Here is a 15,906-nt window from a genome sequence, read left to right on the forward strand (position 1 = left end):
GTGGTTTGCAGGTTTAGCAGGCCTAGCAGCTCTCCTGCACACTCGTTGGAGGTGTCCCATTGTTCCACTACCCTTGCAAATGTATCCTTTGAATCGGTATGAATGGAAACGATGATCACCCCCGCAGCGCCAGCAAGGTGTTAATGGCCTTGCATTCATCACCCTTGATGGTGAACTCTGAGCCATCTGCAGATGTGTAGCTGCAGGGATGTGTGACCTGCCCTATACATTATGATTCAAAAACAACATCACTTTGTTCACAGTACTTGTAGCAGCACTTGTGTGCTGAGAGTTTTGCTTAGTATTGTCACTGGTGGCAATGAACGCCTGGGTTATCGCTATGGCCTTACTCAAGGTTGGGGTCTCTACAGTCAAAAGTTTGCTAAGTGTGGTTTCGTGGCCAATGCCAAGTATGAAAAAGTCTCTGAGCATGTGCTCCAAATGTCCTTCAAATTCGCAATGTCCTGCAAGGCGTCTTAACACGGCGACATAACTCGCCACTTCCTGGCCTTCAGATCTTTTGTAGGTGTAGAACCAGTACCTTGCCATCAGAACGCTTTCCTTCGGGTTCAAATGCTCTCAGACCAGTGGGCACAAATCGTCATAAGATTTCTCCGTGGGTTTCGCTGGAGTGAGCAGATTCTTCATGAGGCCATATGTTGGTGCCCCACAGATGGTGAGGAGGATCGCTCTACGTTTGGCAGCATTCTCTTCCCCACCTAGCTCGTTGGCCATGAAGTATTGGTCGAGTCGCTCCACAAAAGTTTCCCAAACATCTCCCTCTGCGAATTTCTCCAGGATGCCCATTGTCCTCTGCATCTTTGTGTTCATTATCTGTATCTCGTCGCCAGTTGTTGTGTCAGACTGAACACTGTGAGCTCAAAGTAAAGTGTGACCTTAGTCTTTTATTGCAGGTCTCCAGAGTGCCTCTCCAACCTGTGAAGCCTCCTTAAATATCTGTGCTCCCAAGGGATTATGAGATCCCTTGGGACTCTGGGGAATGAGCCCTCTGGTGGCTGTAGAGAGTATATACAATTCCAGATACATAACACACACAGGCTAATGCTTCTTTTTCTACCATGCTGTAGGTTCTTGCCGCCTTTGACAACCTTTTAAAACAAACGCAACAGGTTGTCGTTTACTCGACTCATTAGCTTGTTGGAGCACGCAACCAACTCCATATGATGAAGTATCATAGGCCAATACTAGACGCTTACATGGATCATAATTTACCGGCAGCTTGTTAGAGCAAAGCAGATTAGTAGCTTTATCAAAAGCTCTATCTTGAGATGCACCCCAAACCCAGTTGTCGCCTTTTCTTAGCAGCATGTGCAGTGGCTCTAATGAAGTGCTCAATCTAGGTAGGAAATTACCGAGGTAGTTGAGTAGACCAAGGAATGAATGCAGCTCCATCACATTCTGAAGCTTGGATGCATTTTTGATGGTCTTGGTTTTCAAGTCCATAGGCCTGATGCCGTCAGCAGCAATTTTCTTCCCCAGGAATTTGACTTCCGGTGCCATGAAGACGTACTTCGAGCGTTTCAGTCCCATTCGTTAAATTCAACTGGTGCTATGATCCCTTCATGCTAGAGCCTGTCCAGTTCAATTTCGACCTTCTCCCTCATCATGTACGGAACCGCCCAAGCTTTATGATAGACGGGTCTTGCATCCGAGTCCCACATTGTCCAGACAATGTAGAACCTCTTCCAGGTTGTTCAGATGTTCGGCGGTTTCATGACCTAAGACCAGGATGTCATCTTGGAACACGACGGTTCTAGAGACAGACTTCAGTAGACTCTCCATGTTCCTCGAAAATATGGCTGCAGACGAGCGAATTCCGAAAGGACACCTGTTGTAGATAAACAGTCCTTTATGAGTGTTGATGCATGTAAGTTTCTTCGACGTCTCGACCAGTTCCTGTGTCATGTAGGCCGATGTCAGATCCAGTTTAATGAACGACTTCCCCCCGACTAGTGTTGCAAACAGGTCATGGGTATTGATCCTGTTTCAAAACTCGGTTGATTGTAACTTTGTAGTCTCCACAAATCCTGACAGTGTCATCACTCTTCAACACTGGAACAATGGGGCTGGCCCATTCGTTAAATTCAACTGGTGCTATGACCCCTTCATGCTGGAGTCTGTCCAGTTCGATTTCGACCTTCTCCCTCATCATGTACGGAACCGCCCAAGCTTTATGATGGACGGGTCTTGCATCCGAGTCCACGTGGATCTGCACCTTGGCTTCCGTGAAATTGCTGATGCCTCGTTCAAACAGCAAGGGGAACTTGCTCAGCACTTGAGCACATGGAATATCATCCTCTGATGACAACGTTTTGATATCGTTCCAATTCCATTTGAGATTTTCTCGCCAATTCCTGTCGAACAGCATTGGACCATTGCTTGGAACAATCCATAACGGTAAATTGTGAACCGCACCATCATATGACACCTTGACTACTGCACTGCCAATCACCGTTATGAGTTCTTTAGTGTAAGTACGCAACTTGGCACTGACTGGACTCAGCTTAGGCCTCACACCCTTAGTATCCCACAGCTTGTCGAATGTCCTCTGGCTCACTATTGATTAACGCGCACCCGTGTCCAATTCCATCGGTACCGGCACACCGTTAAGTTTCACATTAATCATTATCGGTTGGCTTTTGTTCAGAACGAACACAGTCCATACACTTCCTCCTCTGGTATCTCAGATGCATATCCAGATCCGCGTTATACTGGTCATCATACTCCAAGTACTCTTGCTCAGTTGCGGACACAAGTGCTGGAGATGCCCCAGTCTCGAACAGCCTTTACAAATGTACTGTTTCAACTGACACTGATGAGGCCGATGATTGCTCTCACAATGCCAACACGGGGAAATCAGATTCATACCCGTTGGCGAACTTTGGGCAGCCACAGGTTTCGCATACGCAGTCCAGTAGGCCCTGCCATATGCAGCTCTGCCAAACGACGATACAATCTGATTTAGTAAGAAGGAGGAATTGAGGGAAATCCTTATTAGTCGGGAAATTGTGTTGGGGCAATTAATGGGATTGAAGGCCGATAAATCCCTAGGGCCTGATGGACTGCATCCCAGAGTACTTAAGGAGGTGGCCTTGGAAATAGCGGATGCATTCACAGTCATTTTCCAACATTCCATAGACTCTGGATCAGTTCCAATGGAGTGGAGGGTAGCCAATGTAACCCCACTTTTTAAAAAAGGAGGGAGAGAGAAAACAGGGAATTATAGACCGGTCAGCCTGACATCAGTAGTGGGTAAAATGATGGAATCAATTATTAAGGATGTCATATCAGTGCATTTGGAAAGAGGTGACATGATAGGTCCAAGTCAGCATGGATTTGTGAAAGGGAAATCATGCTTGACAAATCATCTGGAATTTTTTGAGGATGTTTCCAGTAGAGTGGACAAGGGAGAACCAGTTGATGTGGTGTATTTGGACTTTCAGAAGGCTTTCGACAAGGTCCCACACAAGAGATTAATGTGCAAAGTTAAAGCACATGGGATTGGGGGTAGTGTGCTGACATGGATTGAGAACAGGTTGTCAGACAGGAAGCAAAGAGTAGGAATAAATGGGTACTTTTCAGAATGGCAGGCAGTGACTAGTGGGGTACCGCAAGGTTCTCTGCTGGGGCCCCAGCTGTTTACATTGTACATTAATGATTTAGACAAGGGGATTAAATGTAGTATCTCCAAATTTGCGGATGACACCAAGTTGGGTGGCAGTGTGAGCTGTGAGGAGGATGCTATGAGGCTGCAGAGTGACTTGGATAGGTTAGGTGAGTGGGCAAATGCATGGCAGATGAAGTATAATGTGGATAAATGTGAGGTTATTCACTTTGGTGGTAAAAACAGAGAGACAGACTATTATCTGAATGGTGACAGATTAGGAAAAGAGGAGGTGCAACGAGACCTGGGTGTTATGGTACATCAGTCATTGAAGGTTGGCATGCAGGTACAGCAGGCGGTTAAGAAAGCAAATGGCATGTTGGCCTTCATAGCGAGGGGATTTGAGTACAGGGGCAGGGAGGTGTTACTACAGTTGTACAGGGCCTTGGTGAGGCCACACCTGGAGTATTGTGTACAGTTTTGGTCTCCTAACTTGAGGAAGGACATTCTTGCTATTGAGGGAATGCAGCGAAGGTTCACCAGACTGATTCCCGGGATGGCGGGACTGACATATCAAGAAAGACTGGATCAACTGGGCTTGTATTCACTGGAGTTCAGAAGAATGAGAGGGGATCTCATAGAAACGTTTAAAATTCTGACGGGTTTAGACAGGTTCGATGCAGGAAGAATGTTCCCAATGTTGGGCAAGTCCAGAACCAGGGGTCAGTCTAAGGATAAGGGGTAAACCATTTATGACCAAGATGAGGAGAAACTTCTTCACCCAGAGAGTAGTGAACCTGTGGAATTCTCTACCACAGAAAGCTGTTGAGGCCAATTCATTAAATACATTCAAAAAGGAGTTGGATGTAGTCCTTACTACTAAGGGGATCAAGGGGTATGGCGAGAAAGCAGGAATGGGGTACTGAAGTTGCATGTTCAGCCTTGAACTCATTGAATGGCGGTGCAGGCTCGAAGGGCCGAATAGCCTACTCCTGCACCTATTTTCTATGTTTCTATGTTTACAGTACTTGCCAAGTTCTGTTTTTTTAATGATATCTGCTTATCTGCTTTAAGTTTTTGTCCGTCATCATGCATGCCTGGGCAATCGTGATGGCCTTGCTCAAATCCAGCATCTCCGCCGCCAGTAGCTTATGCAGGATCACCTCGTGGTTGATGCTGATTACAAAGAAGTCCTGCAGCATGTCTCCCAACGCGTTTTCGAACTCACACGATCCAGCTAGACGACTTAAGTCGGCAACGAATTCTGACACATCCTGGACCTCAGAACGAACATGCTTGTAGAATCGATATCGTGAGATGATAATGCCTTCTTCTGGTTTGAGATGTTCATGTACCAGAGCACACAATTCCTCATAGTCCTTGTCCATTGTTCTTGCAGGCGAGAGAAGATTCTTTGTGAATCCATAGGTTTTTGGACCGCAAACCGTGAGGAAGACCGCCCTGCGCCTAACTGCGTCAGTGGGTTCCTCCATTTTGTTGGCCATGAAGTACTGGTCCAGGTGAGCTACAAAATCTGCCCAGTCCTCTCCCTCCACGAATCTCTCCAGAATTCCAATTGTGCTCATTTTTGCATGCAAAGGTTCTTAAGTTACCTTGTCGCCAAATGTTATGTATGTAATAACTCGATAGACTGAATACTGTAAACTAACACAGGTACAAACCTGGCTCTGCTTTATTAGGGCCCAAAGTGATTACATTACATGATGGCTTGCCTTTTACACCTTGGCAGCGCACACATGCGTACAGCCCAATGACCTCTGACAGTGGCGCCACCTGGTGGCTAGTAACCCCAAGCACACATACATGACAATTGTATTTTACCTTGACTTTGAATGTTGATGTTGATTATTCTTCCAACTGCTCATTCACTTCATCATTATGTCATTCGAAAGCATTTCACCCACCATGGTACCAAAGTAAAGCTAGCATTGAAATACTTATTCCTCTTTTTTTTCTATAGATATCCCAAGGAATCAACAACCAAGTTCACAGATAGCAAATATTCAACCACTTCACAGCACCAATGTCAATTACTGCACCTGCCACAAGCAACAGCACAGTGATATCCAGCATAGTGGATAGAGATAGTGAGATTCTTGAGGGAGCACTAGATGTAGCATAAAGTATAAATGAACAGGAATAATAGAAGGGAAGAAAGTTGTTGACCAAAGAGCCACAGATTATTACTGCATCGGGCTTACAAAAAAAAACATGATTTTTGAGCACTCTCAGTTTATGCAGTGATCTCTGAGCATGCAAAGCACCCTGCAAAGCACAAAAGCTACAGTGGAGAAGTCAACTAGATGCACAGTGCAGTGGTCTTTGACTGCTTCACAGAGCTGCAGTCCACTTTGGAGCAAGTGTCGGGTCTATCTGCAGCAGAACTACACTTAACAGAGGTCCTAAATAGTTCTCTCAGGACTGTTCAGACAACGGCACTTGAGATCTTGGACTCCAATGTATAAGGATTTGTCTTATCTAGATTTGCCATACTGAACAGAATCTTGAATCAGGGCTTGCCAATTCTCATTGCTTACCCTGTGGTCTGCTCCTAAAAAGATCACTGAACTTGCTGAGGGAGTGCCCAGCAGCAGGACATGACAGGAGTCAGCACAAATGGGAGAGCTGCCTCTCAAGGCAACCCTTACCACTCATTCGACCTGCTCAGATAACACAATTTGCACTGGAAAGGTGGCAGGATCATTGCAGTATTGTACATAATGGGTCAGCAGTGCAGGGCAGTCTCATGACCCAGCACAAGAAGATACAGGGTCACCTCCATCCCACAGCAAGGTAGAGGCAGTAAGGAGGCTTATCTGGAGACAGATTATTACAGAATACCTTCCTAAAAGAAGAGCTAAAAGAAAATGTCTCACAAATACTAACCAACTATTCCCAATCTCCCTTGTAGAGGTAATTATGGGCAGAACATTTGGGGTCGGTAACAGCCACGAAACGGGAGTTCCTGTGCCAGGCACGGGAGCCCCATCCCACGAGCTATACCCCACGAGCACAAAATCTCGCACCGCAGCTCCTGTCGGGGGCGGGACTGGGCAGAAAGGTCTGCAACGTTTCCAATTCTACACAGTGGTAGATGTAATGCTGTCAGGAAGGCAGGGCTCTCCCCTTCCATTGAAGAGGTGGGCCAAGCTGCCAACTCTGCGGGAGGGAAATGGGGCCATCGCTGGACCACCAGGGAGCGGGGTGTTGTGGCAGCAGCCCGGCTCACAAGTGGAGTGCCGGGCTGCAAAATCACGGCATGGACCCTGCGATCTACAATTAAGAAGGCCGCGACCAGCAAGTCGGCCATTTTCTTTTTACTGCCACACCTTTCCTTTAATTTTCCACCTCGCGGCAGCTTCACGGGGTGCTACTGAATTTTTGCACCCGTGCGAAGACGGGTCACTGCGTATAGTGATGATATTGTCATCGCTGGCACAGCGACCCGGGGCGTTACCGGTTAGCGCCGCCACTAAACCCCCTGCGGAATTTCAGGGGAGTCAGTAGCAGTGCCGTGCTCGGTTGAAAAGGGCGCGAACGCGAGGCACAAATGATCGGAGTTTTTACCCCTATGTGCCTGTTCTGCTTCCCAGATATTTTTTTATGCCAGTAGAGGGCAGTAACACAATCCATTTGCTCATAACATTAAAAAGACTGAGTACTAAGTTTAGAAAGTTCCCAGAAGATCCAAGGGATGCCCGACCACATTTTAAACCTAGCTTCACCTTGGGATGGAATTAAGTTCCATTCAGTGTGAAGTCCAAGCAGTGAGATGCACTCTCACACTGCTTGGCTTTAATGCACTCAGGAGACAATTTAAGATTGGACTCTTGAGTTATGCTGCAACTTTTGCATAGATGTATGCCTGAAACTGCTTTATATTAATGCAAATATAGCAGTACATTGCCAGCATAATTCTATGAATTAAACAATCTGTTGATATAGGAAAGTATAATTGCTTTTTGGAATTGGCACTGGAACTGATCAACAATGCTAAAAGAAGTGGAAATACTTTGTGAGGTCAGGCAAAGGCAACATACTACCACACTCACCCTTTCCTCCCTGCCCACCCTGGGCATCACTACATTCTTCACCCTCTTAAAACAGCATTCACACTACTATGTCTTCATACTGCACCCTGCGTAAGGACACCTACAACTCCTCCAACACACATCAACTGCTTTGCACAACCCCATTTTAACATCCTCACACCCTAACATCCCTCACTTAACCTCTCCCATCACAATTGTCACACAGTCCTTAACTGACCACCTTATTCTCACACGCATAAACCTTCCACCCCATAACTCGCAATAAAATCAATATTTGCTTTGAAATACACTCGGCACTTGTGCCATGATTTATTTATGAATGGTACAGTAAATCAGGAAATAGACCACTCAGTAGGCTTGTACTTCTTCATACAGGTGATGATTCCTGGCGAGGTGCTTCTGGGCCATAGAGATCTGCGATGGTGTCATCTGGTAGGGTAAATAGAAGAAAGTATGGCTGAGGCACTGCGACTGAAGTCGATCAGTCAATGAAGACATTCTGCAGAATTTGCTCTCTGATACCCTTAGAGTAGCGAGTAAGGACACAGCTTGGTTAGCATAATGTATGAGCTGGACGACCTAGGAATGGAATTTCTTCCCATTCACATATGTCAGCGACTGCTTGGTTGGTGCCACTGTGAAACCCTGCACCCTCGGGAATCTAGCTATCCTGTACAAACCACTGGGTCTGTGCCGCCGCTGTCTATGCCACTGAAGTGAATGAATTTAGCTGTTCTATAAAAATGGGCATCCATCTCCTGCCAGATGCATGCCCTGACAGCTTCCTGGCTAATGTTGCACAGATCCCTGTGGCAACTTAGAAGGATCTGGAGCCATGAAAGTTGAGGACTTTTGTCACTTTAATTGTCACAGACAGAGCAGTTGTAGCAGTGGAGCGAGTCTGCAAATCTTCATGATGAAGTTGACAGAGGTGCCTAAAGGCACTGTTGGAGAGATGCAACCATGGCATTTCTTTATTTACACATCAGATTTCCAGTGCAGGCCAACCTCACTTCAAGAGGTGATTAATATCAGCCATGCTAGACACTTCTTCTAACAGACTAAACTATGAAACAGATTTATTCACTCATGGTTATACATGATATAAGCAATCACAGCTAGATGTTGACATCAGTACAAATAATACAGCAGCTTTGAACTATTTCATTTTTGGGTCAGCCAGATATCTGACAATTGTAGAAAATCATCACCATATTTAAAAGTCTCTAAGTCAAGCTACTGAGACATCTATACTTAGCTGCAGGTTTCTGTTTGCTCAAGGGCACTTCCCACTTCATATGTCCTCACAGCCTAGACACAAATTGGCAGATTCAAGGCTCAGCAAGTCCCAAGTGTGCAGAGGAGTACTGCTGGAGTTTAATCAACTAAACTTATGCTTACCAGGACTGCTTCCTGTTGCTCGCTAGCTAGGACCACTACCCATTGGGATATTGCCTTGCAGGGTTATCTGGAGCCGATTGGGAAGAATTCTGACCTCCAGTGACAGATCTATCTCTCCAAGTTCCATTAATGATCCAAGCTGGCTAGTCTATCATTAACAGTGCTCTGGTGTACAGCAGAACTGCCTGCTTACGGTATTAGATTAGTCTACCGTAGAAGGTTCATTTGACTTGGTTCTGTGCTTCTATTGCCACCTTAGCCCCACAGAGACCCCACTTACCTTCCTCCAAGAAGGATAGTCACTAGTTAGTTGTCAGACAACTGAGGGTGCAGATTCGCTTGGTGGACAGCAAGTTCCAGGAAATCCTCATGGTGAGCAGCACAAATCACTATGGGCTAGAAACTCCATTTTTTTTGCATGCTTAACGCCCACTTAACGCCCATTTTACCACTGAAATGACATATAACACCCAAATATCGCCCATTTAGCCACAAAATGGAAACTGACAGGCATTTTTCGGAAACTTATCGGCAAGCGTTACTTTCCCCATGTGCTTAACGCCGGGAAAAAATATTACCACCCGCCCACTATTTTGGGGCGGAATCATCAGAATGGGCGAAATCAACGCCCATAATATCACCCAGCGTTAATTTCCACACTGATTTAACGCCGAGATTCACTAATACTGCCCGCCCACTTTTTTTTGTCGTAAAGAGCATATTTACCGAAACTAGCAGCCATGAGATCGCCCAGCATCACTTTCACCATCTCGCGCACACGTCGCCCACAATATCGCTCGCCCAAAAAGCCACCCAGCAAAAGTGGAATTAACTGGAACTAACCACAGCGTTATGAACGCCATGTTCTACATCACATGTCGCATCCTTTAAAAGACTGCTGTGCTTCAACCTCGGGGGACTTCGGATGTATTCTGGAGGTCGTTGGAGGTGATGTGAACATCTGTACAAACATCTTGACCATACTGTGACCGATTGGAATTGAATAAGTGTCTTTATCGGGACATTCATTGCTTGTGCCCAATTGGTGGAAAACAGAGAGCTATTGCAATGGGGCCTGTCCTTTCTCACCCTCTCTTGGTGACCAATTACATGCAGCAGATTTGAGATTGCCGAAGTTATGTGCCCAATGCAAGATGTGCCAGACTGATGAGGAGGACCAGAAGTTACAGACCCCGAAAGTACAGGGAGAAGCAATCTTACTTCGACTTGCCCGACACTACATGCCTTCGGAGACTGCGCTTCCACAAAGAGGTTATCACTGAGGTAAGCCAGCTGATAAGGGGAGATCTGCAGCCTACCAGCACCATCAGTCTGTCCGAGGTCAAAGTCACCGCGGCACTGTTGTTCTGCACCTCGGGTTCTTTTCAGGCCACAGCTGGCGACATTTGTGGACTTTCTCAGCATGCCACACATTGCTGCATTAGACAAGTCACTGAAGCCCTGTCCGCATGCAGGAGGGACTTGATCCGCTTCCCTATGACCAGGGAGGCACAGAGTGAGAGAGCTCTAGGATTCTCCAGAAATGCAAACTTCCCCAAGGTGCAGGGAGCAATAGACTGTACGCAGATCGCAATGCGGGCACCTTTTCAGGATGCAGAGGTTTTGAGGAATCGCAAGGGATTCCACTCCCTGAATGCCCAACTCATTGACAACCACCAACAAATTATACTGGCAGTGAATACTCAATTTCCGGGCAGCATCCATGATGCTCACATCCTGCATGAGAGCACTGTATCTGACTTATTTAACAATCAGCCACAAGGTCAATGCTGGCTTGGTGTCAAAGGATGTGGCCTCGCCACCTGGCTGATGAACCCCCTACGTGACACCCACACCGAAGCCGAGAGGCGATACAACGAGAACCACAGAGCCACTTGCAATATTGTGGAGAAAACCATTGGAGTGCTGAAGCAGTGCTTTAGATGCCTGGACCACTCAGGAGGCGAGCTCCAATACCACCCTGAGCAGGTAGCTCAATTCGTGGTGGTGTGCTCCATGCTGCACAACTTGGCTATCAGGAGAGGACAAGATGAGCCTGGCAGTCCACCTCACCAGAGAGAGGAAGAGGAGGACGAGGAGGCGGATGCTGACAACGGCCCAGACAATCAGGCTGACGCTGAAGCCATGCCCCCGACCCCCTGTAGACCACATGTCACAGCTGCAAGAGCCTTGCGTCAGGAGCTCATCAATGATTGCTTTGCCTGAAAAAACTTTGGTGTTATTTACAAGACTGACACGCTGCTGGGGATGCAGGTCATACATCAATGGTGGGTATCACCTTGGTGACAGTTAAAGTTTAAGTTGATTGAAGTTAAGTGTCATTATACCCTTTGATAAGGAATCACCAGCGTGTAACGGTGCAGCTATCTGAGCCAATGCACAACAAGGTTTTGTTAAATAAAAAACATTTAAACCAAACATTTGTCTGAAATCATCAGTATTTCTGTAAAAACCAACACCACCCCCCCCACCCCCCCCCCCCTGCTTCTCCTCCCCACCTTTCCCCTTCCCCTTCCCCTCCTGACTCCAAGCCGCCTGGCCGAGGAGCTCCTCAGGCAATGCTCCATTTCGGTGGGGGGGGAATGACGGTCGCACTGCTGCTTGGACGGATACGGGAGAGGACGGTCCCAAGGTGGGAACGTGCTCCGAGCCAGAAGCAAGATGTTGCTGCTGGTTCTCATGTGTCGTTGGCAATGGTGGTGTGGCACCTTGGGGTGCAGTGCCACGCTCTGGGACCACTGGGAGCCCTCTGCCACCAGTGTTCCTGGATACCAGCTCCAGGGACTCTACCTTCCCTTCCATGTTATATTTTATTTGTTGGACAAAAACTCGGTGCCAACTATGTTCTTGGTGCTTAGTAGGCTTTTTGCTGCTGGTGCATCTCCCTTGTGCCTCCCACAACAGTCAAGCAAGCACACACCACGCCTTCAGTCCCTCTGAGCTCCCTCTCACTCTGTCTCCTCCTCTGCGCATGTCATGATGACCCTTGACTTCCTAAATCGTGGAAATCGAGTGTTGCCATGCCATTGCTAAGGACGGCGACACTTTACGGCAGAAGGTCAGCGAGAGTTAACGCTACCGTCAATTTCATATCGCTCGCAGTAACGCCCATTTTAAAAAATGGAGACTAGGTGCTTTGAGAATGGGCGAGAAGCCGGCGATCTGAAAACCCTTTTTTACCGCCCACACCGGAAATAACGCCCATTTTTGGGCGATAAGCACAAAAGTGGAAAATCTAGCCCTATAAGTTATGTGAATGCAATACCACCATCCTGACCACAGCATGGACATGCACCATATCCCATTAAACCCTCCTCCCACCAGCAGATTTTCACCTGCAGCTGCTTGATTCCCTACAACCTATTCATGGTGGGCATTCAGTCCTGGATATATGAGTATGTTTTCTCATACCTGACTTCCAAGTAAAATGTTCCAGCAGCTGTCATCCTGAGTCTGAGTTTTTTCATTGGCTATACATCAGTCATCTACTTTCAGTATGGCGAAAGAATTTGCACAGGGCAGTTTGCATCGTGTAGACCACCTTTATGTTCTGGATGTACAAATCTGCCACGTATCAAACTCGACGGCAACTAGTTAACCCAGGATCTTACCTGAGGGGACTTTTACAAAGAAGCATGACTGGCATGAAGCTGCCTTCCTCTCCAATGTGTATGCCATCTACAAACAACAACTTGCATCTATATAGCACCTTTAATGTAGAAAAACATTCCAAGGCAACTCAGAGGTGTAATCATACAAACATAGATGTGAATTCAATTAAGGAGATATTAGGAGCAGTGACCAAAGGTTGGTCAAAGAGATGGGCTTTAAGGAGGTTGTTAAAGAAGAAAATCCAGAGCATGTGGCTGAACGCTCGGTCACTAATGGTAGGGAAAAGGAAAGAAGGGTTATACAAAAGAATAGAGTCGGAGGAACAGAGAGTTCAGGTGGGCTGTAGTGATAGAAGAGGTTACAGAGATAGGGAAGAGAAAGGTCATGAATGAATTTAAACATGAGGATGAGACTTTTAATTTGGAGGTAATATGGAACTGGATCCAATGTAGGTCAGCAAGAATGGGATGATGGGTGAGTGGGATTTGGTGCAGGATAGGATATGGGCAGCAGAGTTTTGGATGAGCTAAAGTTTATGTATGGCGGGGGACGGAAGACCAGCTAAGAAAACATTGGAATAATCAAGTCTGGAGGTGATAAAAGCATGAATGAGGATTTCAGCAGAAGCTAGGTTGAAACAAGGCAGGTGAAGTTATGGAGATAGAGGCAGGCGGTCTTTGTGATGGAACATATATGGAGGCATGATCTTATTGAATGGCGGAGCAGGCTCAATGGGCCAAATGGCCTACTCCTGCTCCTATTTCTTATGTTCTTATGTTCTTATGTAGAAGTTCAACTCAGAGTCAAATAAGACTCCAAGATTGTGAACAGTCCAGTTCAACCTGAGACAGTGGCCAGACAAGAAGATGGAATTGCTGGCAAGGGTATGTAATTTATAGTGGGGGCTACTGACAATGGCTTTCTAATATTTAATTGGAGGAATTTTCAGCTTATTCAAGACATAATACTGCATGGGCAGTTTGAAAACACAGAGGCAGTGGAAACGTCAAGAGAGGTAGTGGAGTGGTAGAGCTACAGATGGAAGCTGATCCCATATCTTTGGATGATGTCACCAAGGGGCAGAATGTAGATTAGGAAGAGAAATGGCCAGGGCCTTGGATAGATCCTTGTGGGACTCCATAGATAACAGTGTAGGGTCGGGAAGAACATAAGAACATAAGAAATAGGAGCAGGAGTAGATCATGTGGCCCCTCGAGCCTGTTCTGCCATTTAATACATTCTTGGCTGATCCAATCATGGACTCAGGCCCACTTCTCCGCCCGCTCCCAATAACCCCTTATTCCATTATTGGTTAAGAAACTGTCTATCTCTATCTTAAATTTATTCAATGACCCAGCTTCCACAGCTCTCTGAGGCACTGAATTCCACAGATTTACAACCCTCTGAGAGAAGAAATTCCTCCTCATCTCAGTTTTAAATGGGTGGCCCCTTATTCTAAGGTAATGGCCCTTGATCTAGTCTCTTCTTTCAGTGGAAATGTCCTCTCTGCATCCACCTTGTTAAGCCTCCTCATAATCTTATACATTTCGATAAGATCACCTCTCGTTCTTCTGAATTCCAATGAGTAGAGGCCCAGCCTATTCAACCTTTCCTCATAAATCAACCCCATCATCTCCAGAATCAACCCAATGAACCTTCTCTGAACTGCCTCCAAAGCAAGTATATCCTTTCATAAATATGGAAACCAAAACTGAACACAGAATTCTAGGTGTGGCCTCACCAATAACCTGTATAACTGTAGCAAGACTTCCCTGCTTTTATACTCCATCCCCCTTGCAATAAAGCCCAAGATTCATTGACCTTCCTGATCACTTGCTGTACCTGCATACTAACCTTTTCTGTTTCATGCACCAGGACCCCGAGGTCCTGCTGTACTGTAGCACTTTGCAATTTTTCTCCATTTAAATAATAACTTGCTCTTTGACTTTTTTCTGCCAAAGTGCATAACCTCACACTTTCCAACATTATACTCCATCTGCCAAATTTTTATATAAGAGAAGCCATTGCTGGAGGTGCTCTGATTACAAATTGGCAAGTAAGAGTAGAATCAGGCGAGGGCAGTCCCACTGAGCTGGACAATGGTGGAGAGGATGGTGTGGTTGACTGTGTCAAAAGCTACAGAGCAGTTGAGGAGAATGAGGAGGGATAACACACCACAGTCACATTCACCTGATTAGAGTTGCAGGACAGATGGGCATGGATTTGAAAACTGACAATATATTCAAGAGCTTTGGCGAGAAAAGGGAGGTTGGAGATGGGGCAGACGTTTGCAAGGCCAGAGATCATCAAGAGTGTAACTTTTTGATAAGGGCGGATTTGAAAGGGATAGGTCAGTAGCTGAGGTGATGGAACCATTCACAATGTCAGTTAGCATGGAGACCAGAAAATTAAGTTGGCTGGTCAGCAGTTTAGTGGGAATGGGATCAAGGGAGCAGGAGGTATGTCTCATGGACAAGATGATCTCAGAGAGGCTTTGAGGGGAGATAGAAGAGAAACTGGAAAGAAATGTAGGTTCAGGGCTAGGACAGGGTTATATGAGAGGAGGTATGGATTGGTATGAAAGGAGAAGGTAAGCTGGCAGCAGAGCCAGTGAATGGATGGTTTTAATCTTAGTGACAAAGAAGTCCTTGAGCTCCTCGCACTTGATGAAGGTGAGGGTGAGGGAAAGGGGAGAAGGGTTTAAGGAGATAGTTGGTAGTGAATAGAAAGCTGGAAAAGAAGCCAGGATGGTCCTGTATTCGAGGCTTAATTACTTTATCATCTTCTTCAAGGACCCCAGGAGCCAGCAGGAAAAGGCTGTGGGCTTTGCAACCATCGCAGGATTCCAACAAGTGCAGAATGCCATCGATTGCACATATGTAGCTATTAGGGCTCCTGCCAATGAACCTGGCATCTTTATCAGTCACAAAAGCTTTCACTCCCTTGTTGTCCAGCTGGTTTGTGATAACTAACAGTGATTAATGCAGGTGTGTGCCTACTTTCCAGACAGAGGTCGATAAACTTTTGGCAGTTAAGAGAATTAAGGGATATAGGGATAATGCCTGAAGGTGGAGTTGAGGTAGAAGATCAGCCATGATCTTGTTGAATGGTGGAGCAGGCTCGAAGGGTCAAATGGCCTACTCCAGCTCCTATTTCTTCTGTTCTTATGAGGTC

The sequence above is a fragment of the Pristiophorus japonicus genome, chromosome 1, assembly GCF_044704955.1.
Source record: "Pristiophorus japonicus isolate sPriJap1 chromosome 1, sPriJap1.hap1, whole genome shotgun sequence".
Taxonomy (NCBI): domain Eukaryota; kingdom Metazoa; phylum Chordata; class Chondrichthyes; family Pristiophoridae; genus Pristiophorus; species Pristiophorus japonicus.